This window comes from Hipposideros armiger, unplaced genomic scaffold, assembly GCF_001890085.2.
Source record: "Hipposideros armiger isolate ML-2016 unplaced genomic scaffold, ASM189008v1 scaffold_45, whole genome shotgun sequence".
NCBI classification, from domain to species: Eukaryota; Metazoa; Chordata; class Mammalia; order Chiroptera; family Hipposideridae; genus Hipposideros; species Hipposideros armiger.
Genome location: NW_017731395.1, coordinates 1631404 through 1654741, shown reverse-complemented (window position 1 = coordinate 1654741; position 23338 = coordinate 1631404). Strand labels below are relative to the sequence as shown.

At 44.0% G+C, this 23338-nt stretch overlaps 1 long non-coding RNA gene across 1 annotated transcript in view; it reads left to right on the top strand.

Annotated features, from left to right (window-relative positions):
• LOC109381170 (uncharacterized) overlaps positions 1-23338 on the top strand; it is a 442425-nt gene that overhangs the window by 249554 nt on the left and 169533 nt on the right. The window contains exons 5-6 of the long non-coding RNA XR_002123647.1: positions 11641-11859; positions 18935-19094. This is a non-coding gene — a long non-coding RNA (uncharacterized LOC109381170). The remainder of the gene's footprint in view (positions 1-11640; positions 11860-18934; positions 19095-23338) is intronic.

Sequence of the window (23338 nt, the reverse complement as noted above, 5' to 3'; positions counted from 1 at the left end):
ACACCCAAACACCAGCTGGGCAGCAGGAGTGGGGAGCGGGTGGAGGTAGGGAACCCGGCCCAGGCCAAGAGGGTGTCAAACAACAAAACCAAGTGGCCCAGCCACTATGCCCTAGCAAAGAAACATTTTGGACTGCCTCTAACAGGACCGAATAGTATAGATCATTTTAGAAGAAGCTTTCTACTCTGTTGGGCTAATCTAGGTTTGGATGTTATGGTCTTGCTTCCTTTCCTATTATTTCCAAACTAACTTATTAAAAACAACAACAACAACAACATGTTTGCCATTATATAAGCAAAGCATTTAAGTACATAGGCTTTCATTTATCTGAGTGTAAATGGAATTTCTTACTCATTATAGGTGTTCAGTAAATGTTTTTCAATGATGATAACTAATTTTGTGAAATATTTTATTACTCCGTGTGATTGTGGTGAAAATTTCCAAATTCAGTATTGCTTATGGGGTGGGCTTCTAAAAACCATACAGTTTACAATGACAGTACCTGTGACTGATGGTGGAATTACCGACTGTGGCTGGATGTTAGAATAGCCGTGCATTGACTATTAATCAAATACTTGTAACTTGAACCAGAATTTACAAAGGATTATGTTATTGGTGTGAAGATCAGTTTGTCCTCATTTCTGATTGATTTTAATGTGCATCATGTCCTTCTCATGTCTCTCCCTCCTTCCAAATCTTGTATCAAGCACATCATCATTTGACTGTAACTTAACCTTCAAAGATGAAAATGTCCTTTTTGTAACAATTTGTACTTTTCACAATATGAGTCGCTGATTCCAATCAGCCTGCTTTATAAACATGTATAATATTGGCTTTTCATAAAGTCAAACACATTTGTGTCATTATTATATATTAATATATCTGACCACATGCAGTTTCATTTAAACTATAGGCTTCACTTGCTTGTCTCAGAATCCTGAAGTATGAACCAGATTATCTATCCAAGTAACAAATCATGAGGAAAATCATTATATGCTTTAGAAATCCAAGACAAATAATAATCATGATCTCTGCTATTTGCCAGACAAATCTTATCTTTCTTTGTCATTTGTTAAATAAATGTTTCAGTTTTCATGGGCAGTCTCAATTGTGTATCATTTAATTATTTTAATAAACTCAATGAGACTTCATCATTATAATTTTGTAAAATGTTAACATAAATTAATTTTTAACTTAAAAAAAAATTCCCTGTCTAATAGTGTCCCTGCTTTTTGGTCTAGGAAAGGTGATCATATTAAAAAAAAAAATTTGTTTGTTTGCAAAGCAACTCCATTTTAATCTCCAGGACAAAGGTTATCTCTGTCTCCTCAGACCTACAGTGCGCATGTCGCATCCCATGCACGTAGCAGAGAAGGGTGTAAGTTTTTGTGCTTCAGATGAATTAAAGTTCAACTTTCAGTTTTCCCAATAATATCTGAATGGATACTTGGGGGACACTGCAGCTTTCCTGGGACCTACGATTCACATGGTGAAGAAAGTCATGCTTTATAGTGTGAGTCCAGCCCTGCTGGTCTAACAGAGTCCCTAACCAGAGTGTCCTCATCTCCTCAGGCATGGCTGACATTGCTCCTAATCGGACGGGACCCTTCCCCACTGAGCCCAGACACACCCTTCGAATTCTTCTTCACTTAGTGCTGTAGTCAGCGTGACTGATAGAAGGTCATAAGAAGACAAAACTTATTTTCCTCTTCACTGGGAGAGGATGTTTGGCCTAAATTTCTGATATTAGTCAAGAAAAGCTCTAATAGCACCCAAGAGATTTAGTAATTTTACTGAATATTCTCCTGAATGTGGAGGAGAAAGAGCGATGAAGAATAGCAAAAGGTGAATTCCCATTTCTCAATGTAAATGGCAGGGCTTCGTCCACTGGCCTAGCTTGGTGTTTACTGTTGTAGCACCTGGGGTCTGTCTGTCACCCAGTACATGCCCAATGGTAAAAGTAAAGTAAAACTTTGGTAGTTTGGATCCTAACCCATTAGAACCCTCAATTATTGGGAACGTTCCCATCTTTCACTTCAAGCACAAATGGGAGAGCCATTAGAAAACCAATTGATGTCAGGAATTGGGTAACAAAACGTGACAATCAAAAATTAGATACTGGCATTATAACATGTTTCCTCCATTACCTTATAGCAGAAGTTCTCAGCTATCTCTGCCTTCAGTTTCTCTGAGCTTTCCTCTCCTAAACCTCACACTAGGTTGACCTTTCTAAGCATCATCCCATCTCCTTACTTCTGTAACCAAAAAGCTTACAAGAGCTCAGTTGAAAAAATCCAAACTCCTTAGGCTGACCTTCAAGGTCCTCCACAGTCCAATCTGAACATCCTTTCCTCAGTCTTTCCTCTAAAAACTTCTCTACCTTGGCCCTTTCTGCCTGGCTGTTCTATCTGCTCCCTCCTGTTGTCTGAGAATTTATCATACACCCATGTTGTCAATCATCATGTATTTCCTTGCAGGAATATCACGTAACAAGATTAAGCTGGATACATGTCTACCTGTTAGAGGTCTTTGGTGGCAAGCAACAGGGAAGGATTCTGTCTAACTTAAAGAGAATTTGTTGAAAAGATAAGGAGATACATGGAGAGAAAACCATATAAACAAACTCAAAAAGGACAGAAACATGGCAAAAAACTATTGCTAGTCTTCACTGGGCACCACTGGGCTGAGATAGCTCCAACCATTTTCCAAATTCTTATTTCACTCCATTCTCCAACCTCCAAGATAAAGAGTCCAGTTGGATCACAATAGGTCACGTGCCCCGAATACTCTGATTGACAGTCTCACCAAGACAGCCCTCAACAGCAGAGAAATCATTCTCCAGAATCAAGTACGGATATTCCTGTCAGAAAAGGAAAGAATGGATGCTGGACAGGAAACACAATAGTAACAAATAATCATCCCAACTTGGAACATTTTTCTTCTTGAAGGCGCTGACAAACTACTAGAACAAACGTTGATAAGAACAAAGACCCAAAAGGTCTATTGAAAATTTTAATATCTACTTTTTTTCAGTTGGCTGGGACAATAACTTTTCTTTGGGGTGAGAGAATGACCAGCTGACCTGTCGAAGGCCTTTCTCTGGCCCAGGTTCTGAGATCTTTGAAGGCTTTTCTAGTTATCTGTGCTTGCGTGTAACCCAGCTCAACTTCGCGTTGCCTTTTCTTTCTCTGCGTCAGGCTGGACTTGCCGTTCCCCTTGCATTAACCTTTTAGTTCATCTGCTTCTCGTGTCTGTCATCAGCTATGGGAGATGCTAATTATGTTGGGAGCCTCTGGAAAAGGGGATGAGACAGAGAAGCACCAGAAGATAAGGAGACCTACAAGGAAAAGATTAAAAACCTCTCAGCACTAAGTACAGTTAAGGCAGGATCCTGCTGCAACCTTTGCAGTTGTTGGCTCTGGACAGGGGAGGATGAATCAGTTTAGATAACTCAGGAATGGGCTTGAACCTTTGCCCAGACCTCAAAATGAACCACTGCAAAAACCTCCGAGTTTTCCCAAATTAAGACATTGAGAAAAACATTGAGAGTGAGTTTCCCTTTCTCTCCCATCTCCACATCTCTAGGGGATAGTTGGGACCACAAGGCAATTTATTCATAATAACAGATTAGATTTTCAGTACAAATTCCCTTCTGGCCATTTTGATGTGTCAGAAACGCATTACAAATGTTAAGTACTGCAATTAATCTCCTGGAAAAGGGAGGGAGAAGAGGCTTGCCAGCTGTAGATTTCAGTGATTTCATTTGGTTTCAAGTTTGTTAGTATTTTCAGCTTTAGGATGGGTTTCCCCTGAAAGACAGTCATCAAATATAAATCGAGTTCCTATTATTTGCAAAGCACTGAACTTGGCGCTGGCGATGCAGGGTGAAGCATATAAACCTAGAGCTGCTCTCCTAGAGCTTCTTGAGAAGTCCAAACATCAGCCTAAGTTCATACGGAAATGTACCCGGATGGATTTACTGAAACATCTAGCCACTGAACATAATACGGAACCCATTTCCCCCTTCAGAATTGTGATCCAATAGGCAGGGCAGTGCAGTGAGGGAAATGGTAAAACCTGAATCGTTCTATTTTGCGTTGACTCCTTTATGGCCCAATTCTTTGTCTTCAGGGCGGGGAACTATTGTTATTATCGCTGTGACCACTATTAGAATTAATGTGAGTTTAATGAGGTGACGCTTTCAACTTTTCACCCTCGTTGGACTTGAGAAGCAGCGAACCGACTGTATCCATCCTGACCGGCCTCCCCAGAGCGAACATCGTCATGAATGATATCTGAAGGAGCTTGAACGCGTGCCAGACCCCAGACGATGGCTTTTGGCAGCCGGTGCTTGCACCTCTCATTTCCTCGTCCAAATGTTGGATGCAAACAGCTATCTGTTGTTCGGATTAGATCCAGCTCCTACATTCTTCCGGCCTCTGCTCAGACACTATTCCTATCACCACCTATCTCATCTCATTCAAAAGAGGAAATGTCTCTATAAACTGCTACCAAATGGGGGGAGGCTTACATTCCTAGCTGAAGAAACTAATATCTTCTGTTACCTTATTTATATTCTTGGGAAATTATGCCTCGTGGCAATCGAGAGCATCTTAGAGGTCACGGAGGCAATGTCGGCCTCTGTGAGGGATGGCAGGTAGGTCATTCCAGAAAGTTCTGTTTGTCTGTTTATGTGTTTAAAAAATTCTACGGAAGTCTATCATGGTTGGTATTTTGTGTTCCTCCTGCGGATTTCCACCTGCAGTGCTTGAAAGAACAGCCCCCAAAATGTCAAAGACAAATCCACCAATTGATTTGATTAAATCGGCTGAGTTTTCTTTAAGCAATAATTACTGAATTTATGATCGATTCATTCCCTAATGTATTGAGCACCTGTTGTTTTACGCTCTGTGCTATGGCTCCAGGATAGAGAGACAATCTTCTTGGCCCTCTAACAGCTTAGAATAATATAAGCAAATACAATATAATGCAAGGTATGTACAGCAATGTAAATATGCACAGTAGATAGTGGTGGTATAGAATGCCATTCAGGGGAAAAAGTGAATTGGTGGAAACCTCTCCGAGGAGATCCATTTTATGCTGGTGTATTAATTTTCTGAGGCCATTTAATAAAATGTTCCCCAAAACAGCACCTATTTATTAGCTCACAGTTTTGTAGGTCTGAATCCCAGGCATGGCCCCACTGGATGCCCTGCTCAGGTTTTACAAGCTAAAGTCAAGTTGCTGGCCAGGGCTGTGGTCTTCTCTGAGGCTTTGCTGGCAGAACTCAGCTCTTGTGGTCCCTGCTGTCTATGCCACACGGCCCTCTCCACAACATGGCACTTGGCTTCTTCAAGGCCAGCTGGACAACATTTGCTACTCTTTCTTCTATTTTTGATGTTTCGACCCTTTCTGAAAGGGCTCACCTGATTAGATAAAGCCCACCCAGAAAAATCTCCCCTTCCATTAACTTCCTATTAACATTCAGCTGATTGGGGACTTAGGGACATCTGGAAAACCCTTTCATCTTCACCGTATCTCTTAATCTAATCACAGGAATGATATTCCAGCATATTTACAGGTCCCACCAGCACATCAGGGTAAAGGTTTATATAAGGCTGTGAGTCTTTGAAATTATCTTGGAAATCGGCTTACTGCAGGTAGGTTTTGTAGGATAAAGAAGTTTTTTTCCAAGTGGACAATGGGTGAGAACACATTATAAGCTGATACCACAGAGGTGAACATCATGATTTCTTACTCATATTGCTACAAGGGTTTCCTTGTTTCATTTGTCAGTTTCCAATTTCTCTCCCCCCTTCTCCGTAACTTCCTCTTTTAACCCTTGTCATCACTCCATTCTGTTCTCTGCTGTCTTAGCAGAACTACCTTTCTTACACATGGATCTGCTTGTGACTATCTTCCCTCTCCTTCCAATGTCTTTATCCAGTTAGTGCTAGCGGAGGACTCAGCTCCGCCGTCACAAAGCAAGGAAAATTGCTCTGACGGCACCCTCCATCTACCCGGGAGCGGGAGATTCGTTGTCTATATCAGAGCCATCTGTTTAAACTGTAACTGTAAACTCCTTATGGACAGTTATCAAGTACTATTATTCTTTATATCCCTGACCATATTATGTTTTTAATAAATATTAGATGTTTAATAGATATTTAACTTAGGTAGATGAATGAATTGGTGGGAGACATTTTCACAGAACTCCAATGAACCTAGAAGGACTGAGAACCAAGCCTGAGGAAGGGTGAGTGTCAGGGTAAATCTGGAAACGGAAGTAATTGAGGAAGCGACACATTGCCGGAAGTCTGGACATGGAACCCTCGCAAGGTTGTGAACAGGGCAGATGTAAGTGATTGCATTTGCCTTCAGATTTCTCTGACTATAGAGTGGGTGACCCATGAGAGTGGGAAGCACATCAAAATAAGAGATTCCATGAGTCCCCCTTTAGCTGTGGGCTCACTTTCTGAGGATTCATTTACCTGCAGGAAACCGAGGTCTGAAAATATTACATGGGGCACATTTTGAGAGAGAGAGAGAGAGAGAGAGAGAGAGAGAGAGAGAGAGACCACAGTCACACATTCACATAACTTTTATTACACTATATTGTTATAATTGTCCTATTTTATTAGTAGTTATTGTTGTTAATCTCGGCTGTGCCTAATTTATAAGTTAGACTTTATCATAGGTGTGCATGTATAGGACAAAACCATAGTACATACAGGGTTCAGTACTGTCTGTGGTTTCAGGCATCCAGTGGGGGTCTAGGAACATATTCCCCATGGATAATGGGGACTGCTGCATTGGAATAGTCCAAAAGGAAGTAGTGAAGACATGAAATCAAAGAGTGGCCATGAGAATAAACCGAAGGGGCACATGTGAGACACTCTACTACACAGAACCTACTGATACTTTGAATTGGGGCAAAATAAATACAGACATTAAAATTAATTTATTTTGTTAAACAAAGCGAGGCCATGTTGTCTTTTCCTTGTTACCAACTGAGAAGTGAGTCCAATTTCAATAATCAAATAAACAGCCACAAGATCAGGCTCCCTTCTTAGGTGTTGTGCTAAAAATTAGACAGAGGTTGCCAGTGTGGGTGCTGTGGGTACCCACACTACTATCAATATTAACTTTGGTTTATGATTAAAAACTAGAGTCCTTGGGCTGGCCTAGTGGCACGATGGTTAAGAGCTGGCTTGGGACGCCAGAGGGCCCTAGTTCGGATCCCGCATGTGAGGGCCAGTGACACTGCCCTCCACAGCTAAGATGCTGAACAACAGCTCAACCTGGAGCTGGGCTGCCGTGAGTCGCCGGCGACGGCGTAGGCTGCAGTCCCTGTGGCAGTGGGTTGCCATGGGCTACCATGTGTAGCCAGCAGCCAGCGTGAGCGGCCAGCAGCCACCGTGAACGGCCATCCAGAAGCCGGCGACTGATCTGCCTCGCCCGGGAAGAGCGCAATGATGGTGCCAACTTGGGCCAGTGAAGCAACGTCCTCCACAACTAGACTGAAGAACAAAATGACAGCAATTTGTCTGTTCCCCTTCCCCCAATTCCCCAGCGCTGTTCCCATCCCCCCAATTTCCCAATAAAAATCTTAAAAAAAAAAATAGAGTCCTATCTCTGTTTCACTCCCTGTTCTTTGCTCAGTGGTTGGGATGCATACCATATAACTACCTTAGGCAATAATTTCTTGATGAGCTGAGTAGCATAAAACCTGGTTATGCTTCTATATATGGTTGCCAGAAAAATGTTAGCTCTATTCTGGTATAAATGCCTGTCTGCTGGATGGCCAGTAGACATTCAAGATGACCGTAAGTGAACTTACTGTCTTCCCCCTACAAACCTGCACTTCCTCTCTTAAAAAAAAAAGATGTAGAATGACCCTTGCTTGTCATTCATTCCCACACTCACCCCTTTCCACTCACTAACCTGCCAAATCAACGCAACCTCCTTTAGTCTCTCTAACCTGACATCATCTCTTCTTTGCCCCCATCACCTGACTTCTGCTGCTCATTTCTCACTTTCATTTTGCAACCAGCTCCTGACTGGTCTCCTTATAAGCGTGCCCTCTTCTAATCCATTCTTTAATTGCTATCAGAGGAGGATTTTTATAGCGTCTACTAGGCCTTTCCTTGAAATCCTGCAATGACGTCTCATTATCCTGTTAATAAGAGTATTAACTTCCCAGGTTGGCATTGATGCACCTCTGCCTCCTCGGTAGCTTCGTTTATCTCTATCCCCTGACTCATTTCATACCCAGTAGAGTCATTCTCCACTTCTCTCTCCCTCTCTCTCTTTCTCTCTCCCTTTCTCTCTCGTCCCTTTATTCTTCAGACATAGTCACCAGAGCATGTCTTGGGAGACTCCGCCATGGTCCACCAAAGCTAAATTAGGAAACATGGTTATGTGTGTCCAAAGCCCTCTGCCTCTATGATAGCATTGAAAAAACACCGTTGGTCGTCTGTATTTTTTCCAATTTCTCCCACAAGATTGTAAGTGACTTGAAGGCAGACAAAAGGTTTTCTGTGTATAACATTCTCCAAACCAAAGTAGGGAGCCCGGCATAAGCTATGGACCCAATTCACGTTAGTTCAATGAATAAATGCATCTTAGACCAGTAGCCTCTGCCAGGTCCTGAACTGCCAGGCAGGCACACAACAGAATGAGCTATGATAGAGAGCTTGCCCATTTTTTTGACAACAGGAGATGGAAAGAGTTTTTTCCTAAACCATCCCCTTATTGCACATAACCCTCATCTTCTCCAAACATTCACTCCTACATCAAAACTCATTCACCTTCTCTCTTTCTAGGAGTTCCTCAAAGTTGTGGCATTATTTTCTCAGGTGGATCAATCTCACCCCCCTCCCACACCTCTGGCATATTCAGGATTGGATTTGGGAAAGGAGGAGAAAGCCTCTGGCATTCTAATATCTTGTCTCCATAAGGGAATCTTCACAACACTTTCAGATGAGATGTGTCTTTGAAATATCAGAAATCAGACCTACTAATCGGAGTCATGACAATTGAGAGTATTAAACCTTTATTTAGGGAAAATTAATCTTTCCATGCCTCGTGTGATTGAAATTCCTTGGAAATTAATTGATAAATTTATGAGTTGAGTGGATGAGTGGTGCGTTTGGTTTTTTGTACCTGTGTGGAGTGGGGGGCAGTATTGTGAGTGTCCGTGTTATCATGCTAGCGTGTGCTTAGGGTTTCATGTGTGAGCTCCAGAGGTGTTGCGAAAAATCCCCCTAAGTATTGTTTTGAAAATATCATTCAGGAGTGAGAAGTCATTTAACTTTCAACATCATCTTGAAAAAGAAAAGATGAGGAGTGATGGAAACCATAAAGATATTACATTCCGTTCATTTAATGAACATATAGGAAGTCACATGCTAACACCATACTAGACACTAGGATGACAAACGTGGGTAAGATATAGTGAATTTATAGTTTAATAGGATTCTATAATTGAAATAAATGTCATCTATACAACAATAAAGATAGGCTACCAAATGCTATGAGACCAAATTAAAAAGAGGCCCCAAATCCTGCACCTGTAGTCACAAAGTGGCTGGAAGTCTTCTCTGTAAATAGAGCCCTGGAACCATGGAAAAGCTCAGCTGTGTGGGGAACAGTGAGTCACATGATGTCATCAGAGGACAGCATGCCTAGAGGCCAGGAGGGTGGGGGACAGGCGTTCCCCAGGAAACTTGGGGCAGAGGACAGTGTCAGAGCCCATCATAAGGATTCATATGGAACTTCTAGCCTAAGTACAGGAAGCCTTAAAAGTCTTTGAAGATAACCATTGTTAAACGCCCTAAATACGCCAGATTATTCCAGTGCTGCCTGGAGGTCAGTCTCTTTGAAAGCCTGGGAGGCACTTTGAAGTGGTTAACTCCTTGAAGCAATCAGCATCCTGAAGAGGTTAGCGTGGCGGGTGCTATAAACACACCCTGTGCAGCCAGACAGGTCCGATTTGAGTCCTGGATGGTTCACCTTGTGACAAACTGTGTGACCTTGAACATGTGCTTAAAGACCTCTGAGTTTCAGTTACTTGGGTAGTGACGTTTTATCTCTTGATTGTTATGTGGTTTAAATGAGATAGTCCAACATGCGTTCAATAAATGTAAAAATGTTAAAAGTAATTTAAAATATATAAAGTATATACAGTATATTACTTGAGTATATTACTTATAAGTAGTATAATTTAGCACAGTACTTATAAGTAATTATAATATGTACTATATTACTTTAGTGTATTGTATTAGTCTATTACTTTTAGCAATTCACTAAAAGTATATTAATATTTCATGTATTATCTTTCATATATTACTTGTATTATAAAATGATAGCTAAAATCAGAGGGTTGATTTCTAGTCCGGATACGTGCATCCTATCCCATATTTTTAGCCATGAGTTTGACACCTTGTAGATGCTCAGGAAACCCTTGTAGCATTAATGAATATATATGTTTTATTATAAAATACCAACTTGTTCCGAACTAGAGGGTCAGGTCAGTATGATGATGCTGAGTTAAAGAATGTAAGTTATATAATTATTTTTCAAAGCACTTTCAAGATAGTGGCCCTTTATCTCAAGCTCTGCAATTCCCCCCCCCTCCCCTCACAGAACAGACTATGAATGTCTTATTCCTTCTTGGATAACTTAGATAGACTGAGAATTCAAGTCCAGGTCTCCCCACATCCGAGTGAGTGTTTGCCCTTGACCTCCCTCTTTCATGGGCTCCTTCCTTTTGCATCTCTCTGGCCAGAAGCCTTTTTGTGGAAACTTTACTATTAGACTTTTCCTTGTGGTGAGCAGATCTAGCGATGAAAGCTCTGTTGTCCTGGTTACCTGACTTTTCTGGAAGAGGAGCTGCTCCGAGAACAAAATGCATGCAGCTGTCAGAGCACTGTGCTGCTGGATAGGCCAACAATTTTACAGTTCAGGACCAGATGTGATGGGATCGAATGTGTCGACACAAAGCAGAGTCACAAGGTCAAGAGCCGACTTTCCAGATCAATTTTTAAACTGTCTCTGCTGATTAGGGCCATGGACGTATCCATACATACTTGGGGGGAGGTATCGATCAGAGAACAGAAGCTAACATAATGTATTCCAGCTTAGAAAAATTGTCCACGAGGTATTCTACTTATTTCGTCTTTTTTTTTTTCCTGCATATTTGAAAACATTTTGGAGGGGAACTGTGGGAATCATCTTCCCCAGGACACTGGCAGATCTTTCTTAATCCCATTAATGGAAGCTAAATGCCAGGTCAAAATGCTTGGTTAAATAGTGTCCTGACCGGTGCCTTTATGTCCAGCATTCCACTGGCACTGGGGAGAATGCTGTTTTCTGCAGACATGTTTAAATGTAAAGAGTCATTCATGTTTCTTCCTCCGGGCTGTTATCTGGGAGGTTCTGAACACAGAGTAGTTGCTGAGTTGTCCTGTCCTGCATGAAAGAATATGGGTAGGGAAGAAGTTCTAGCTACTTTTTTCAGAGAATCTCAGCAAAGAGCTGCAGTTCTGAAGAACATCCCATGCTCATTCTTTTCAAAATGAGGAATCCTGACATTCAGCCTATAGTATACACTTACTCAAATTCCATTTTTCTTCCCAGAAAACAGACAGAGGAAGGTCTTGCAAGACCAAGGGACCCTGGGTCCTCCGGCCACAAGGAAGTGAAATCTGCCAGTAGGATCAAGGAGCCTGAAAGCAGACCTTCTCCTAGTCAAGCCTCCAGCTGAGGACACCACATTGATTTCAGCCTCGTGAGACGCTGAGCAAAGAACCCAGCTATGCTGGACTGGACCTCTGACCTGCATGATGTAATAAATAGGTATTGTTTCAGCCACTAAACCACTGAGTGTTGGTTTCAGCCTCTACAGCAATAGAAAACAGAATGAAATCCTACAGAGAGGTAATAATGCAGGCTACCTCGTAGATGAGAAGGGCCGTGGAATGGGGTGGGATGGCCAGTGTCCCCTGCGGCTGATCAGACATCTCATGTTGTGGAGACAGGAAGCGAGATGAGAAAGTCCAGTGTGGAGCTACGTTCGGAGAGGCCTAGACTATGAGCTTGAGCGCTGGTGAGCACAGAGAGGTAATTAGATCTCTATTTAGAAAACATGGTGCAAGCATGAAATGAATTGGAGGGAGGCACTCCTAAACCAGGGAGCCTGATAAGGGAGTTATCGTAATAATCAAGGCAAGAAGTGCTGTACAAGTGAAAACGGGAGACATCTAATGACCCACCTGACTTTTTGACCCATTTGTTTTCACGTCTATTTTAAGTTCTTTGGGGGGAAAAGCTATAATAGAATTGTGGACCTTCCAGCTGGATGGAACCTCAAGGAATCATCTAAGGATATAAAGACCTCACTGTAAACTGAGAAAATACCAAGTTGCTCACATGCAAATAAGTGGGTACAAGCAAAATTACACGAGTTATAACATTTGTTTAATTCTTTTTGTGTGTGTTTGCGAGTTCTGTGTTTACAGCAGAGCAGTTTGGTTGATTCTTTCGGTGGCACTATTTTAAGCTGCAGAAGACAAAGTAGACACGGAGTTGAGATTCGTCATTCATCTTGTCTAACCTCCTGTCTGTAGACACACAAAATATTATTATTCCCATCAAGTAACTGAGCTTGGGGAAGCCCACTAACCTGTCACCAGGTCATCAGCAGAGGGGAGCGATGACTAGACTTCCATTCTTCAGACCCCTGCTTTTTCCATTATTCCATTGATAACAGGCCCAGCAAGTGGTAGCACAGGGGAAGCTGAAAGACATGTTGGCTGCAAGACTGGGATCGCTGGAGAAATTATGAGGATGAGAATTTCCTAGATTAGTCTGGGGATAACATGAGCAACAACAAGCATTTCATTCTGGAGTCTCGGTCACACGTAGTCCGAGTGCTTAGAGTCTATTGTATAATTTTTATCAAATACCAGAACATCTCACCTGTTAACATGGAACAGGTAGCCAGCTTTGTTTCAATCCCAGGAGTTTTACAAAACAGACTGAGATCCAAATGTAGAGAACTATGTCCCGTGTTCTTCAGTGACCCAGAGTGGAGATTTAATTGTGCCTCGGGCCCTAGCATCACTTGTGTGTCTGTTGGCATAGTCCCTAGAAGCCCAGATGTTGCATATTAGCATCATGATAATAATTACCATCATGGCGTCCTGTAGCATTTTTCTTTCTTGTAGCTGATCTTAAAAAATAAAAAAGAGTTCAATAGTTTAGGTCCTTACCTTGGTGGAACATTTGCTTTTGCACTTACATGCTGTCAGAAACACTGGTTGGAACAGAGCAGGGTGGTCCCTCTTCTGGGGCTCCTTCCGGCCCCCTTTGGGTCACCAGGAGCATAGTCACAGCAGGGACACTGTCCACGTAGAAGGGAGTGCTAAGGATCAACATCCTGAAACCAGGATGAAAATATGTTTACTTCTGAAAAGAATACGCCTTGGGTTTCCATTGGTAGTCAAGCCTTTTGGGGATCTCGGAGAAGCAGCACAAGAGCAGTGTTTCTGCTCCCTGACGAATCGAGCGTTTGTTGTCCTGGGAAAAAGAATCCATCATGTGGGGGCGTCGATGGCAGCTGAAGGAGAACCAGAAAGGGTGGAGGATTACAAATCAGGCCCTAACCCCAGTTAAATGTGATTTCAACCCAGAGTCATATTGTTTTTCCTTTATGTTGAGCTGCCTTTTGGTGTTCCTCTCTGTTAAGATGTGAGGTAGAGCTCGTGCGACCCAGGCCTGCACTGTTGGTGTTTCTGAGGAGGGCCGCATGGGCCCTCCACTCTAGACGTGCGCCATTATCCAGTGCTGTTTGTGGTTTTTCCAAGTGGTGCTAAGAAATGTCCCACTGATACTCTAGAAATGTTAGAAAGGCTTCTCTTTGGTGGAGCATCCTATTCCTGGGAATGCCTGTGGGATTTATAAAAGGACTCAACATCCTGAACCAGATTCCAAGATGAGGCAATGCAACCAGCGATTATCCAACCTAAACCTCACAGAATGTTACATCACCATTCCCTAGGGAATTTGCTGTTTACATGTTTAGGCTTCACCATATTTTAACCCCATCAAAGTAGCCACACAGGAAAAGCTCCCAATTTCTTCCCTGCAAGCACAGTTTGCAAGAAGAGGCCTGCCGGGCGCCAGCTCTGCCTTGGAGCACATGTGCCTTTCTGGTGATTACTCCATCTTTCCCCAGTTCTGACCTTAGCACTGGGAGAGGTGCTGCCAAGATCCTGCAGAGCTACAGTCCCACAGGCTTCCTGCTGAGATCCTGCAAAGTCATCCCACTGGCAGAGCCCCAGGAAGGCCCACACCCAGGAAAGAGCAGGCGCAGAGGGCTGGCTCTATGCCCATTGTCCCTTCCCATCAAAAGAGAAGACACGAAATCAGGAACCCTCAAAGAGAGGAAGAGGGGAGGCACACAGTGGCCTAAGGGACAACGCTCTGTTCATCCTCTAGTGTCCCAGCTGCGTCAGCTCTTGGAAGTCTTACCCACTCCTTCCACACCCCCACCTCCCGTTTGCTGTCATACAGTTTTGCGGTTTCCTGTGTCATTGAACTTACTCCACTCTATTGTGTTTACATGTCTTCCTCGTCTGCTGGACTTCAGGCTCCTTGAGGGCAGTGATTACACAGCTTTAGCCAGTCAAGTAATATTTATTGAGCTCCTACTATGGGCCAGCCATTTTTCCAGACACAGGAGACTCCACAGTGAGCAAGGCAGAGAGGACCCCTGCTCTCATGGAACTTACTTCCGGTGAGGGAGACAAACGTGTAGACAGTTCTCTGAATACCTTTAGGTTCCCAGACCCTAACAGTGTGCTCATCACATAATCAAGGTGTACAGTATATGTCTGTGTATATTGTGAATCAGCGAAAGGACCTGTAACCTCAAGGTGTGTGCAGGATGAACATTTTTTTTAAATGTGGGTTAAGTGCTTCCATTTTTTTTTTCTTTTAAATACTCTTTGGAAGTATAGGGTCTTCACACCTGTCTGCTGACTATCACAGGACCCGCTGAGGAGTGCCATCGAGTGAAGGTCAGCCTACAGGGATGGCTGACCAGTGGGCATATCAGGGAGGGAGACACACCCTCCATGTCCAGGCTACACAGTGGCATGGGTGCCCACATGGGTAGATGGACATGACGAAGATCACAACCAAGCCCCCAGTGGGCATCGTCCCACATCCTAGATCTGGACTTCCAGGGGAATGTTCCCAACACGCTGGACCCCAGTCTCTCCCTCAATGGAATTTGAGGTTCTGCTTTAACCTTGGGCCTTGTTCTTCATTGGGAGTGACCATTCTTACAACCCGGTACCATTATCTTCAGTCATAGAGGATGTCTGTGTGCTACCAGCACCCGCCCCCTTTAGAATCTGCCCCTTGCTTTCTGCGTGTGATTCAAATGGGGCTGTCAATAACCATCTGACCGCCGTTTCACAGGTTGGGTGAGAGAGTGGGGACACTCAGTCTTTTCTCAAGGAATCTTACATGTCCGGAAGGAGGGGGGGTGTGCTTTCCTCTGGAGTTACGATTGATAGGAAGATGGAAACAGTGCCTTGGACAAGCAGAATTTAGCATGCAATCCCATGAAATGATGTTTTGTTTACCATGACCCCTTCAACATTTTATCTGACCTCGACATAAATTCCGGTAGGCCAATTTTCTCATCATGTTTAGATCCTTAAGTCACAGACACGATCCCACTTTGTAAACTGCAATGTCGAATCCAAGATGCTCCTGAAAACTTTGAATGTCAAGTAAAAGATTCTCCCATTCCCTGACTTAGGGCTGCTTTGGGCTGGAGATAGCAAGAAGACGCAGGGGTGGGAAGGAGTGAGGTGGTTAACGGTTTCTATATTTCTCTGCCTTATGCTACTGTCCACCTCCCAAGCTTATCAGCTGGTTTCTGATTACTTTGAGATCAGAGTTATGGTGGAGGAGGAATGTTAAGAAGTGAGGAAAACTCTTTTTGAAAATTATTCTCTGCTAAGCTTCATGTTGTCTGGGTGGCAAATGTTTAAAACCATATCTGCCTCTTGTGGGTACTTTCGTGGGCTTTTTGGCTATCCCCGATTCCTGGGGACCTATTTCCTGCAGTTCCCAGATCCCTTTAGATGGATTTCTCGTGAGTTCTTCTGCAGCCCCCAAGAGTACACCATTCACCTGCAGTTTCATGCTGCTGAGGTCCCCTCCATCCCTCTTGGTGGCCTGATTGGGCAGGACCTCGGCTGAGCCCACAGTGGTTCTGCTCCCACCCAGCTTCCCCCGAGTCTATCAGAAACACTCACACATCTCTTATCTGAACAAACTCTGGGTCAAGTCGGCTGGCCCCAGACAGCTCCCTGTCCCTCTGCTCGGAGCGTCAGCTTGCTCAGCTGTGACTCAGACATCACTCTCCCACGTCCCCAGTTCACAGTGGCCCCTCAGCAGGTCTGAACTCTCAGAGGAGACTCACAGGGGGAGCTCACGACGTGGAGAGGACTTCGTGGGACAGCTCTCTCCAAAGAGATTTCTTTAAAAAAAAAAATCCTTCCCTCCTTTACATTCAGAACCACCCCCACCCCCACCCCCACTGCTGCCCCTTTTGAAATCTTCATTCTGCCAGGAGACTCCAAGAGTAGTCGAACTGCCCCTCTGTGCTTTACTTTGCAAATTCTACATAGGATGACCTGTCTCTGGCATTTTCACCTTCACTTCACCTTGGCAACTCGCTGGAAACTTAAACATTTCCCAGATAATATATGGACTAGAGATATTGGGGCCCCTGTGAAGAGAGCCTGCCTGGGAAGACAGGAGCCAAACAGCTCAGATAGAAGCAAAGGCGTGATGACGCTTTCTGGAGCCCTGCCCTTGCCAGACTTGCAGATAAGAACCACTTCTGTGACCTCCCGTGGAGTCATCCTTTTTAGCCTCTGCTGGTTTGCGTGTGGTTTCTGTTACTTCTGACTGGAAAGAGTCCTAATGCCCTCAATCCCTTTTCGTGTCATCTAAGAGCCAGGCACAGTAGACCCACCTATTACCCTGGACTGAGACCGTGCTTTTCTCTTTCCACTGCTTTGCTTTAGTATTTCCTCCTCAGCGACTGCTCTCCCCCTTCGCCTGCCCTGCATTCAACCCCTCGTGTAACTGGAAGGAACAATTTCTGTTTTCCTGCTTGCTCGTGAGTGGGCACACACATGCACGTGTGCGTGTGCACACTCACACACACACACACACACACACACAGTGAAATTCCAGCTTGGTGCCTGTGTTAGAGGACCAGGGTGCACACATCACAGATTGATTCTTTGGTGTAGAAAAAAGAGCTTACCTGGCTGCTAAAAGTTCAGGTCACTGAGTGCTGTCTGGAAGGAAAGCATTAAAACACAAGGAGCTGAATTGGTTTTCATTAACACTGTAGCAGGAATATAAAAGCTGGCTGCTGAGAAGTGGAGAAAAAAAAAAAAGATGGGTAGAAGGGGAAAAAACTGGACAACAGGGAAGGATGAGTCAGAGACTGCCAGTTTTCCACCAACATTGGTTTTCACCTCCTTCTGTCCTAGAGGAGATGAGGCTGGGGACATGGCTACTTGGGAGGCGACTGCACTTCCCAGTGGTAACTGGCCCCTGCAGTTAGCTTGGTCTTAGGACTAAGTTCTCACACATGGGATGTGAGCAGAAGTGGTGCATGCCACACGTGGGTGAGAGCCAGAAGCAGCATTCTCTTCCACTCTCTTCTGCTTTCCTGCTGGCTCTAACCCCCATGAATAGTACAAGGCCTGGATTTGCTAACAACCAGGTCCCTGAATGGCCATGTGGAGCAGAGCCAAAGACTAGCCTGAAAACCTTCCTTCAGACTGCTGTGTAAAATAGAAAGATTTTTTTAGTTCTTTGACTCATAATATCAGGGGATCTTTTTATCGTATCAGCCTTGCCTTATTCTAGCTGTGTCCCCAGGTTAATGACAAATGACGCCTCAAATGGGATGGTTGATAAGATTCATACATCTCAGAGGACCTGGGCAACTTGGGTGAGGGATATCTGATACAAAGTTTGAGATATTGCCAATTTTTGGATAAAATCCAGACATCTAACAGCCTTATATGAGTGGTGTTTTGAGAAACTAAAGATAGGAGAGACATAGGGGAGAGAGAGAGAGAGAGAGAGAGAGAGAGAGAGAGAGAGAGAGGAAAAAAGTAGCTTGAGAAGATGAGACTTAGAGAGAAGATGGAGAATTCAGTAGAAGCAAGAAATTTGCGGAAAGTGACCATGAATGAGAAAGATAAATGCCCAAAGATGTCTGAGGGGTCCTGAGGAGATGATAGAACCTCACAGTAGGAGGGGTGGGGCTTCCAGCCACTTTTCTCCAGTAACTGAAAAATCAGTAAAAGATGAGATCAGGCAGGCAGCCGACACCTAGGCTGTATCCTTTGCTCTTGTTCAAGTCCTTTGATTTTTCAAGGCCCAGGTCAAATGTCGTTCCTCCATAAACCCATCTCTACTCAGGAATCAGCATGCAAGGGGGTCCTTTGGGGGTATTCTGCAAAGTTCCAGGGACAGAAGCCCTGGTCCCCAGTGGAGTTTTGTGGGCAGCCTTATACAGTAAATATGACATTCAGCTTTGCATCGTTGTAAATTAAAAATACAATTGTATGAAAAGAGTCTTTCACTAAGGACAGATTGGTTTGTAAAGTGTCATCATGGCCTATCCTTAGCAGGAACTCGTTTTATTGTTTCCTCTAAAGGGAAATGTGAACTCTTCCTGTGCCCAGGGGGCATTTTCCTCCCATCTGAGACCCTCCCTAACCTACATTAATGTCTGAAGATGACCCTACATTCCTGCAGCCCCTCAGGTCAATGCCCGATTATAAATATCAAGTGGCTCTTTTTGTGTTTTTCCTTTCAGGAAAGAACTCCCCATTGCTCCTTCCTTAGCAGTGGAATCAGTGGCTCAAACGCAGCGACTGCTGATGAAACCTCAATTTCCAAATACATTCCACGGCTTATTTGTGGAGGGAAATGTGCTTCACCTTTTGACCGTTCAGATAGCTGGCGAAAGCAAATAGGTAAGCTTTTTATTTTTCCTTTTTAATTAAACAGGAAAAAATAACCATACCCTAGCTTGGCTGGTCTCCAAAGGCAGGGGTTTCATGGCTGTCCCTAAAGGATCGCAGCCCAGATGTGTGGCCTGGATGATGGGGACAAAGACCTGGCGTGGTTACTGTGATGGTGACATTCTTGGTATCTTCCTAGAATCCATAGCAGCCAGGGTTTCAGGAAGGGGGGTGATGAGGAAAACTATAAGCCATTGGGTTTTCTGTGTACCATAACCTTGCACCTTATTGTCTATAAATCAGGACGGTTTGAAAATTCACCACACCCGCTTTCTGCCGGGGCCTGTGAAAACTGCGTCCGTTCATCCAGCAGATAGATGCCTGTGGTTTCAGAGCCCTGGGGTGTTCCATTCCATGCGCCACAAGCGTGCGGTTAGCTAATAACCTCGGTGTCTACTGAGGTTTGTGACCAGGGATTGTTGCAACGTTCTACCTGACTCCTTTTTTCTTCTGGAGAAGATGACAACATTCTTACCGTATTAGTCATGCTGGGTCTTTTATCTTTCTTTTCTTTCTTCTTTATAATACACAGGAAGCCTTCCCCTCCAAGAGCACATAATTTGGCCAACGGTAGCTTCCTAGGTTCAGAGCAACCTCACCACCTATGGTGAGTTCTCCAAGATAAAGTTTGTAATAGCACAGCTTCACGGTGGAAATGTCACCAAGTTGCATAAACTCAGGCCATGCTTTGGCACTCGGTCCCTCTGCAAATATTTATTGAGCAGAGTTCGTTGGGGTCAATAGGATGAACTGAATGGTTGTTATGCCTCCTCCCTAGAATTTACCACGACCCACACAAAGTCACACAGGCATGGTTTTGTTTTCCAACAGGCATGTGAATAGGGAATTATGGACAGCACACCCTCCAGGTAGTCCCACTCTTCTTGTATTAAAGGGTTGATGATCGGAGTGGCAACAAACTTGGACGTAAGAACCAGGTGGCTGCAGTTTGGGGCTGACATTCAGCCTCTGAGCATTGAAATATCCCGATGCAGAAGCCAGGCTCCCAAGTGCTAATGAGTTCCCAAGCAAGACCAGGTCCACTTCTCCCAGTAAACATTGTGTCATTTGGAACCAGCCTACAGCCTATCAGGCAGGAAATCCAAATCAGAGGCTGTCTACATAATGCAAGAGAGCCAGTTAAAGAGGAAGGTGGAAGACAGTGTTGCCATAGTCTACACAGAGTCAGTTGGTCAGCAGGTGAAAACTGGTCAGTCATCTGCAACGATCAGTCTTATGTGTCGTGTCAACTTGGCTGTGCTATAGCAGCCAGCTGTTCGATCAAACTGAGTCAGTTGGTGTTGCTCTGAAGGTATTTCGTAGGCGTAATTAGCATCTACAATCGGTTGACTTTACATAAAGGAGTTCCTGGATAATCTGAGTGGCTCTGGTCCAAGTCATTGAAAGGCCTTAAGAATAGAACTGAGGTTGCCCTCTGGGAGGAGAAACGCCACCTGTGGTTCAGAGGATCAGTTCCCGCCTAAATTGTCGACTGCCCTTCCTGACAGCCGTCGATTTTGGACTTGCCTAGATAGTCCCACGCTTGCAAAAGCCAAGTCTTTACAATCGCTCTCCACATAGATAGAAATACATGTAGATATAGATATTTAATATAAATATATTGTACTATGTATAATTGCTATTGTTAATATATAGTTACATAATTAATATTAATATAATTTACATAGAGATATGTATTCATATATCTCCAACTGATACTGATATGTCATGTGCCTTGAGGTAATAAACCACCAGCTTGATGAATTTTTTTTTTTCACTGAATCACATACCAGTGCCCAAAGATAGTACGTAAGATGAGCAATGGCCTTCAGCGTATGTCTACACCACAGCTATACAAAGGTTTCAATCTCGTCTCAACACAGAAGCCAGGGCTGTCCTACTAAAACCTAAGTTATTCCACGTCACTCCACGGGTTCGTGCCCTGGCTGATGTCCTCTCACAGTCCATGGTGAGGTCTCTGTGTCAGCCTACAGACCTATGAGACCTGACCACTGGTTCCTTGAACCACGTCATCCGCTCGCTCGTCTGCTGCAGCTACACTGGGCGTTTCTGTCCCTCAGAGATGCCAGGCACACTCCTTACTCAGGGCTAAGACTCCATTCCCTGTTATGGGACGTTCCTTTTTTTATAACCCTTATAACCGTTTAAAATATTCTATGCTCGCTGCTATGCTCAAAATCGCTCTCTGGACTGTAAAGCTCCATGAGCGCAGGGCCTTCTGTTTCGTTCACTGCAGTGTGTGTCCTCAATACGTGCACACATTAGGCAATCTGTTAGTATCTATTGAATGAATGAATGGATGAGTTTCATTCAGTGGTGAAGTCAGCCGAATATGGGAGTTGGTGTTATTTAGATAAAACAATCGATTTACTGAATTTTAATTTTCTGCCGGGTGGTTTTCCCTCACAGAGATACCGTTTCTCAAAGGGCGCTGACTTGCAATCACACCTTTTCCAGTCGCTTCCCTCTTGACCTTCCTGCAGCTGTGCACATGTTGGTTACCTGTTTTGTGTTGAGATCCTCTCTTCTCTTAACGTGCATCATCCTGCACTCTTGATTCCGTAAGATCATCTCTAGAGCTGCATTTTCTGTGACTTCTTCCCTGATTGTTTTCCTAGAAGTTACCGTGGCATCTCCTGACATCCTCAAAGCCTATGTTACCTTTGCTGTTCTTACGATGTGTGACATTGGTTGCCTCCTTCTACAACTATGTGTCTATATGGCAGTGAATTCTGGGGGGTCAGAACTGTGCCGTCCTCATCCCCGCCTCCCTACACAACTAACCTAGGGTCCCATAGTGACAGGTGTCCAATTCCTCCTAATTGGAGAAGGAGTGGGTAGGCACTCTTAGTAATTTGTCTGGTCAATGAAACAAAGGAAGAAGCAGAAAAGGAACCAAGATGCGGAGGAAACCTTGAGAAACAAGGAGAGGCGAGCAAAGAGAAAAAGGCGTTCTTCGCACTGTGACCAGCTCAGCCTCATTTTCACAGCACCCTGGCCTGTCACTCTGTGTACTGGGGCTGAGGGCGCAGCATAGCGTGAGATCCAAGGGCTTGTCTGGTGAATGGGGTTTCTGCCTGCACGTCTCCTTCTTGTGTTTCTGGAATATTATACGTGGGAAAAAATAGGGAAACAGGGACCCAAACTTGCTGTTATTTCTCTGCACCGTACTTACTGCCAGCATCTCTTGTGCATCTGTCTGTGCACTGGCTGCCTCTCACCGGAATCTAAGGCCTAGGGAGTGAGGGCTTAGTCTTAATTCCCCACAAATCCCCCAGTGCCTAGAACAGTGTCTAGTACAAGCCCGTGCTCTTTAAATGTCTCTTGAATGAATGAATGACGTAGCTTAAGTTAATCACAGTGGGTTGTAGAACCAGAATCTGTCCTGTCCTGTTTGTTTTTACAAGAAGAGTCTGCATTCTCCTTCCGTAAGTCTGGTCGACCAGTTGTCCTATTCAGTCACAACTCATTTACCTGATAACAGTCAAATCCTATAAACACTTGGATTGCAGGGCTGTGAGGCAGGATCATTCCAGGTCCTCCAGATGTGAACACAGACGCACTGCCTGCACCTTCACAGCCCTTGGCTAAAGTGACCAAGTAAACATTCCTAGGGAAATTTCAAAAGGGTGTTGCTTTTGTAATTTCTAGAAAGCAATTAACAAAAGAACTGTAAGTCAATTCTACAGGTGGGTGGTGAATATAAATATACTTCATGCCACTGAACTGTACACTTAGAAATGGTTAAAACGGTCCATTTGGTGACACATATTTTACCACAATTGAAAAGCATATAATAAAAAACACTAATAAAATAAGAGGGTTAAGCCTACACATGTTATGACTAGTCAGATGGTCCATCGGTGAGAATTCTCTCATCCAGGTGAACAAGAAGCAAGCCTCCCTTTGCTGCCTTTTCCCTTTGCTGAAACCCAGGCGTCTTTCCCCATTTTCTCCCCAACCTGAGATGTAGACATGCCAGTGGAGGGCGATTTGGATTTTCACAGACAACTGGATAAATTCCTACCATTACGATTCCCACAGTGCACATGTTTATTGTCCGAAGACGCTCGAAGAAAGAGCACTTCTCCTCACGTTCATGTTCAGTAAAACGTGTGTATAGTAAACTTTGGAATGGCCCATAATTCTACGCTGACTGCTGCCATCTGAGGGAA